Source organism: Octodon degus, unplaced genomic scaffold (assembly GCF_000260255.1).
Source record: "Octodon degus isolate 3935 unplaced genomic scaffold, OctDeg1.0 scaffold00062, whole genome shotgun sequence".
NCBI lineage: Eukaryota > Metazoa > Chordata > Mammalia > Rodentia > Octodontidae > Octodon > Octodon degus.
In genome coordinates this window covers 5,808,987-5,816,752 of record NW_004524638.1, presented here as the reverse complement: position 1 = coordinate 5,816,752, position 7,766 = coordinate 5,808,987, and the positions used below count along the sequence as shown (strand labels likewise).

The following is a 7,766-nucleotide window of genomic DNA, read 5'->3' as shown; positions in this document are numbered from 1 at the left end:
TCTCTCTCTCTCTCTTTCTCCATTTTAATTTGAGACAGGGGTCCAGCTAAGTTGGTAATTTGTTCAATATGGGCTTGAACTTGCAGTCCTCCTGTGTCAGCCTCCTAGACTGCTTCAATTTGTGTAAGCACCACTATGCCTGGCTACAATATAACTTCTTAAGGAAAAATGTACTGAGAGGTCATCTGAGCAAGTAAAAAGCAAAGCTAATTATTTATTTATCTTTCTTCCTTAGATCTAGCCCCAAAATTCCACTCATATCCTTTGAATTTTATGCTTTTTAATCTAATCCTATTTCACAGATAAGTAAGACTGAAGTTTAGAAAGAATACATTCTTCTAGCATGTGGCTGGGCTAGAATTGGAATCCAGAGAAGGGAAGGGCCTAGGTGTTAGCCTCCAAGTGTTGTACCAGCCTGTCTTAGCTTACCCACCTTCCTGATCCCTCGGGCCCCAGTGTTATTGCTGCCAGAGGTTGGTAAGCTTCTGTCCTTGTCCAGGCAGTATGTATTGAGTTTAGTAGTGCATGTGGCACCCGTCACAGTGGCTCTGCTCTGCCTTATTAGTGAGAAAGTAGCCAAGGATAACTGCTAAGCAGATGCACATGGCTGTGTTCTGTGAAAGCTTCATATGCAGAAGCATGCAAGTAACGAGCCAGCCTCGGCCCACAGACCACTGCGCTCTGATCCTGGATCCATCCCCAGCCATGAATTTTGTTATGATAGGTTAGGCTGTGTCCGGATGGTCATTAATAACTGGGAGTAAGATTGGTGAAAAGTTACTACCATATTTTCCAACTGGTCACTGGGTTTAAGGGGAAATGAGTTAAAACAGATTCCTGAGTCACCTCTGTAGAGATGCTGGCTTGGAACATCTAAAGAAGAACCCCAGCATCTGTATGTTTGGCCCTTACCTCTGATGCACAAAGAAGTTTAAAAACTACAAGTGTGCTATATCACTTGTAGCAACTTTGATAACTTGTCAAAGAAATAATGTGAAATAAAGTGTTGCAATTTCAATATCATCCAGCATTTCCAATCCACTGCAGAAACTTCGGTTGTCCATTTCGTCTTGAAAAATTATATCCTTTCCCCATTTGTTGAGAAGCAGACACGTTTAAGTAAAAATAATCCCCACCATAATACCAAAGAACCATGACCTAATGTGAGAATGTTTATTCAGTTGTAAGTAACTAGTAATAAAATCTGTTCTTCTAAATGGCGCGACTATAATCCAATTTAGGCCTTTCAACACCTGGTGATTTTTGTTTCATTTTGCTTTGTGATGGGTGGGAACGCAGCATGGTTGCTGGGGGCTGCAGAAACAAGCATCAGAGCACAAGAGCCAAGCCGCTGCCACCGCTGTGTGGGGCTGCAGTGAGTCACTAACTCTCTGCGGCTGTAGAGTGCTCACATGATTCTGCTGTTAACCGGATGTTTCCCAAAATAGAATGAGACTTATTCTGTGTCCACATGATTCCATTATGCGGTGGTTGTTGATAAAGTCAGAGAAGCTAATGTTCTCTCACTGCTATGACTAAGCACTGATAGTGGCCAGGTGAGATCTTGCAAGAAAAGACAAGAAAGGTGGTATCAAACACAGCGCGCTGGTGTGGCTAGGCCACTGGGAGCATCTCTCACTGCAGTGGCGTCTGCCCCTCTCTGTGCTGCGCATCAGAGAAGATACAGGATGCTGAGGTCCCATTGCTGGCGTGGGGAAATATTAGCATTCAGCTACGCCATTGTCTGCTGGCTTTCTTGGCTGAAATGGTTGAAATATTCTTTTGGTAAGAAGCATCTTATAGGGAAGTGCTCTGAGACTATGAAGATTACTGTGTTGGATGGTCTGAACTGTTTCCATTCACCTCTGATGCCATATGTGTGGAGACCCCCGCCACCATACCAAAAACCATTTCTCTAGTGCTCTGGGTACCAACTGGGTGCCCAACCAAGCAATTCAATTTGGACAGTAGCTACCCAGAATCAGGGTTAGGACATACCAGCTCCAGGGCTTGTCCCACGAGATGGTCCGCCTTCAGGAGCTGGGCACAGTATTAGGCACTCAGCACACTTGCATTTCTATCTCTCCTCTCCCCCTGCCAACACCACTTCAGATTTCATTATTTGCTACAATGGCTCCTGGAACTAAGGAGGAGCTCACCCCTGATTTACAGAAAAGTATGTGGGACTCAGGAGCACCTCGATGGGGAGATGCACAAAGCAGGGAGAGAGGGCTCAGAGCTTCCCTGCCCTGTCCTGCCTGCTACCTCCCCACACCTCAGTGTGCTGTCGAGCCGGGAAGCTTGCTGGAGCCTGTGGTTTAGGGGCTGTAGGCAGGTTGGGAAGTCCATAGACAGAACTGATCAAACCACTGCCTATTGGCTATTAAGTGAACCTCTCACCCTTTCTTCTTGGCGACTCAGGTATGGGGCCAAAAGTTCTCACCCTCTACATGGTTGATTTCTCTGGCAGAGAATCATAAACTTAGGTATGGCTGGAAGGGGCTTGATGTAAAAAAAAATAAATAAAAATGCTCTAATCACCACTATCACTCAGGCAATGAGTGGTAGTTTTGAAGTCCTGTGCCAGGAACCAGGATTAAAGACCGTAGCTAGTTGGATACACACGTATACTGCACAGAGAGAGATTGTTGGGGGTAATGTGAAAATAGACATGCTTGTGTGCATATGAATAGTATATATCAAAAAAATTAATGCTAAATGTGATTTTAGTATTTACTAACCCAATAATTCTTCAAATGAGAGAGAAAATGTCTTACTTAAAGGCTGTTAAAAATTAATTGGGAGGCCATTATACTGAGGTAGCCCCAGAGCTCACTTGCCTTGGTATGTACAGAAATCAAAATGCTGCTGAGAAAGATGTTCACAGCTCAGTAAAGTGAAGTTTGAGCTTCATTGGACTTGACTGCCAGCTCACCACCTAGGGGAGATTTTACCGATCATAATCCACAACAAACTTCTATTTATGGAATTTCCAGTTCAATCACACAATTTGTTTGGCCTTGCTTTTGCAGAATACCTGCCTGTTCAAATACACTTTAAACTTTTAACCTGCTAAGTTTATCTCTTGACAAGGCCAACCAAGAATTTATTCTGAGAAGGTGATAACTTTCTGTGTAGTGTAGTTCCTGTCTCAAATTACTCCTTCCCGATCACCTGCAGGGTTTATCATCTACACATAGATTGATGATGTTTGATGATGTTGGTGTTAGACAGATATAATTCATTCTGTTTTTCTCTTTCTTACTTTCATGAAAATACCAATCCTTGGCCAGGCAAGGTTTCCCTTCTGTTCTATAATGAAAGTTTCATTTTCATTTTCTTGGTTCATGAATCTTCTGGGATACAGAAATGCACTGAGAGACTGGTATAAGGAATAGATTAAGAGACAGACATGAGAAAATGGCATAAAAGGAAACAGCTTCTGTATTCTGGGTCAGCTCTTGGTGAAGAACTCAGGAAAGGAGAAGGAAATGGGAAAAAAATCCAAGTTGTCATGGCTACTGGTATACATACGAAAGATCCAAGACTTGAGTTGCAAGAAAAGGGGCTTGGTGCACTCAGTACACTGGAGAGTTTTTGAGAGTTTATGCACTTAGATATTTGAGTTGTTTTGAAATAATTTCAGGTGGGTAGAATATTCAAAAAATACTATAAACATCCTGTGTACATTTCACCCAGGTTCCCCTAATATTGATATTTTGGATATTGCAATTATTGAAGTCTGAAAATCAAAATTGATAGAATATTCTCACATCTCTGGGCCCTGTTTGAATTTAGCAGGGGCTTACCATCATCCGTTATCTGGTGCTGCCAAGTGACATAGATGTCATCCCTCTGTAGTCACTCCATTCTGTGCCAATACCTTCCTTCCACCCTCCCTCCTCACACTTTCCGAGACTACCTCCTTAGTTATTTTGTAGACTGTCCCTCAGTTTGGCTCTGTCTGATTAGTTAATAGATTTGGGGCAATATCGCTACAGAAGTTGTGTTACATCCTTGGCCCTTCTCCTTTGCATACTATCAGAAGCTAAAGGAGATCAATGTATCTTACTGTTGATTATATTAATTTTGGTCACTTGGTTAATGTTCAACCTGCCAAGCTTTGCCACTGTATCATTTTCCTCCTTGTGTTTAGTAGCTATCTTTTGGGGAGATATTTTGAGAATGTCGAAATATCCTGTTGTTTATCATATTCTTGTCCAGTAACTTTAGCATCAATCATTGATTCTTCCCTGAAATAACAAGAACTCTGTTGTCTACTGGTGGTGGTTTTTATTTACTTTACTTCCTACACAAATAATTGAATTTTACAGTAATGAAGAGCTATAATTTCTTCTACATGTGTTATTAAATTATTTATATCAACAGTGAGCTCATGGATATTGATTTTAGTCTGTGGATTATAATCTATCACTATCAGGATTTTTTTCACTGATCACATTGTCCCAGCTTTACTCAGTGAGGGCTTGTTAAGGTTAGTTTCTGTGTTTTTGACATGTCCTCAAAATTTTTAAATATTTCCTTTTTTTTGACATATCAAAAAATTGAGTTTCATCCTATGAACCTTTTTCGGAATTAACAGATTTTCAATGGTCTTTGTTTCCTTTTCTCAAAGAATGGCATGTACAATTACCATTCTGTGACACAGTATTAGATATGGGCAGTAGTTGCATTTGCCAGTACTGAGGTCTTATTAATTCTAAGACTTCTCATAGAGAGAGTAGGGGATACAGTGTAGGTACTTACCCATAGGACACATACACACATTTCCATATTTACCTACATGTATGTATCTATGCACCACACACAGATATATTAAAAACTCTGAGGCCATCTGATACTTTGGATTCCAATCCAGTGCCACAGAATTCATTCCCACCTGCTTTTCTTATTTGCTTTCTACAGCAGTGAGAGGTCTTCACTTCATCATCCAAATATTGTCACTTATTCACTCAACCCAAGTATGCACATGCACGTGCCTTTGCATTGCTAACTCATACTTCTACGTGGCCAACAAGCATGTTCATGAGAATGCAGTATCTGGGCAGGGTGTGTGTATCTCTACCTTCCAGCTGAGTCTGAACACTGCCTGCCAGTCATGGAAGGCTCTTCCCGCCCCTCTCAGAAGCTGTGTTGTCCTTGCATAGGGTAGTCAGGTCTTCCTGTGATTATGTGTGTCCCACTTAATTCTCCTGTCCTCTGTACCCTGCTTGATTTCAACTGTTCAATGACTTTGTGAGTGTGGAAAATTCACCAAGGTTGAAGAGTCAGAGGTAGAACCAAAGTTTATTCAGAGCAGCGTCTCTACTCTCCAAGCCCACGACCACCATTCCTCCTATGAGGCTTTCACCCATGCCTTGCTGGGAGCCCACTCTATCACTTCTGTTTTACGAGTCTTGTATTTCTTCACAAATGAGCAGACACTCTTTCTTTCTTTCTTTCTTTTTTTCTTTCTTTCTTTCTTTCTTTCTTTCTTTCTTTCTTTCTTTCTTTTTTTAATGTATTTAGGATAGGGTCTACAGGGTCTCACTACACAGATTAGACATGTAGTGAGCCTTCTGTTTTCAGCCTCGCAGGCGCTGGGATTAGTTATACACTGCTAGGCCCAGTCTCAATCACCATCTCAGTGCACCCTGGGGGGGCGTGGTTTGGCATGGCTTGTGGTGCCAGGGATCAAACCCTGGTCCCTGTGCTCTACCTAAGCAGGAGCTTTAGTCTGCTGAGCTATCTGGCTGGCTCTCACATCTTTTATTTCTAATGCCCCCTCATGTACAGGGAAGAATGCTCTCCAGGAAGACATATTTTTCTTTTTTCACATGAAAATAAATCTCTAAAAGGCTACTTCCTGTCAGTTCATGTATCTTCCTCATTTCTTTCATGAATGCCTAATATTCCAGTATTTAAATGTACCGTATTTCATGCAGCTAATTCCTAATGTAGGGACATTTAAGGTGTGTCCAATAGATTGAAGTAATAAGTACATGCTGCAAGTGAGGTGTAGGCAAATGTATTTTAAGTTTTACTGTAGTATATTTTAGCTTATAGTTTAAAATACATTATAGTAAAAAGACACTATTGCTTTTAACACTCAAAATACTCCTCTGAGACATATGCATCCTGTGGCTCTTGTTACTTTCTCAAGGAATTCTGAAAGTCCGCTTTCCTGGGTGTATTTATAAGCTGTGATAAAAAAAAAATACAGTGATTGTTGCTGCCAAATCTCCTCCAAAGCAGCAGCAAGTTTATAATAACATGTTGTGCCTTCACCTACCTTATTGAAAATACTTAACCCTGGATGACTCCTGCTTTTCTCCAAAGTCAAGATGACTGTGAAAGGTAACCATTTTCAGTGATATTCAGGATGCTGAGATAGTCACGAATGTACAATTGAAAGCACTTGAGAAACAGGACTCTCAGAACTGCTTCAGAAAGTGGAGAGGGGGTGAGGTATGTAGGCGTTGAGGCAGATTAATGGCAATATCTCTTTTCTATAATAATTTTAAAAACTGCAAACATTCACCATCTTGCTGAATCATACCTTGTGTATTTCCATATAGTTGCAAGCATTGTTCTTGGGCAGAGTCTTAGAGGTACGGTGGCGGGGTTAAAGGTATGTGCAAGGATGGGGAGATAGCTCAGTGGTCTAAGCACCTTTTTGGCAAGTACAAGGTCCCAGGTTCAACTCCTGGTGCCACATGCTGTGGAGGATCTGTGCTGTGCTGGCCACTGAAACTGGACATGGGGGTGCACGCCTGTTATCCCAGCACTGGGGAGGCTGAGACAGGAGGATCACTACAAATCCAAGTGGTGAAACCCTGTACCAAATAAATGAATATATATACATACAGATAGATAGATAGATAGATAGATAGATAGATAGATAGATATTTGCACACAGTGTTCTGTTAAGTCATACCAAATTTCCTTCTAAGCAGGTCGAGCCGGTTTGTATTTCTATCATCAATGCAGAGAAGAAATCCTTTTTCCTTGAATATTTAATGTGCACGAGCTCGGCCACATGGTTTCCGGGGTAAGGATATCTTTTCTGTAGTTCCTTGTCAAGTGACGTGTTTTCCTGCTTTGTTCTCTGTGCCTAAACCAACAGTTAATCAATTATAACCTTGAGCAAGGTACTTATGCTCATCCTCTTTATGACTCTAAAGTCATAAAACAAATTTAAAGCAATTTAGAAACCAGCTATTCCTCTACTGGGAATTTTCCCAGAGGATCTGAAAACATCATATCATAGTGATATATGTATGCCTATGTTTATAGCAGCACAATTTGTGATAGCCAAATCTTGGAAACAACCGAGATGCCTGTTACCTGAGGAATGGATGAAAAAGATGTGGTATTTTTATACAATGGAGTATACTCAGCTACAAAGAATGATAAACTTGAAGCCTTTATATTGAAGTGAATGCCACTTGAACATATACTCATAAGTGAAATAAACCAGACACACATGCATAAATAGCATATAGTTTCCCTAGTATAAGAACTCAAAAGAAGAAATATAAATATAAAAGGTATAATACAAGTAAAAGGAGAGCAAGAACTTGAGGACTAGGTAAGAGAAGGAAAGGAGAAGGGCTAAGGAACATGACAGTGACAAGCTATACAGTTATATGTAGAAGATGGGCAATGCAATGATCCTGAGAATCTCCAGAAGATTTTTGAATCTAGCAGTTAATTGGAAAGATTCTCACCCTGACTAACTATATATACTGACACCTGTGAACTAA

At 40.9% G+C, this 7,766-nt stretch overlaps 1 long non-coding RNA gene across 1 annotated transcript in view; it reads left to right on the top strand.

Annotated features, from left to right (window-relative positions):
• The window catches only part of LOC111817579, a 47,834-nt gene that overhangs the window by 554 nt on the left and 39,514 nt on the right, over positions 1-7,766 (top strand). The window lies entirely within an intron of this gene.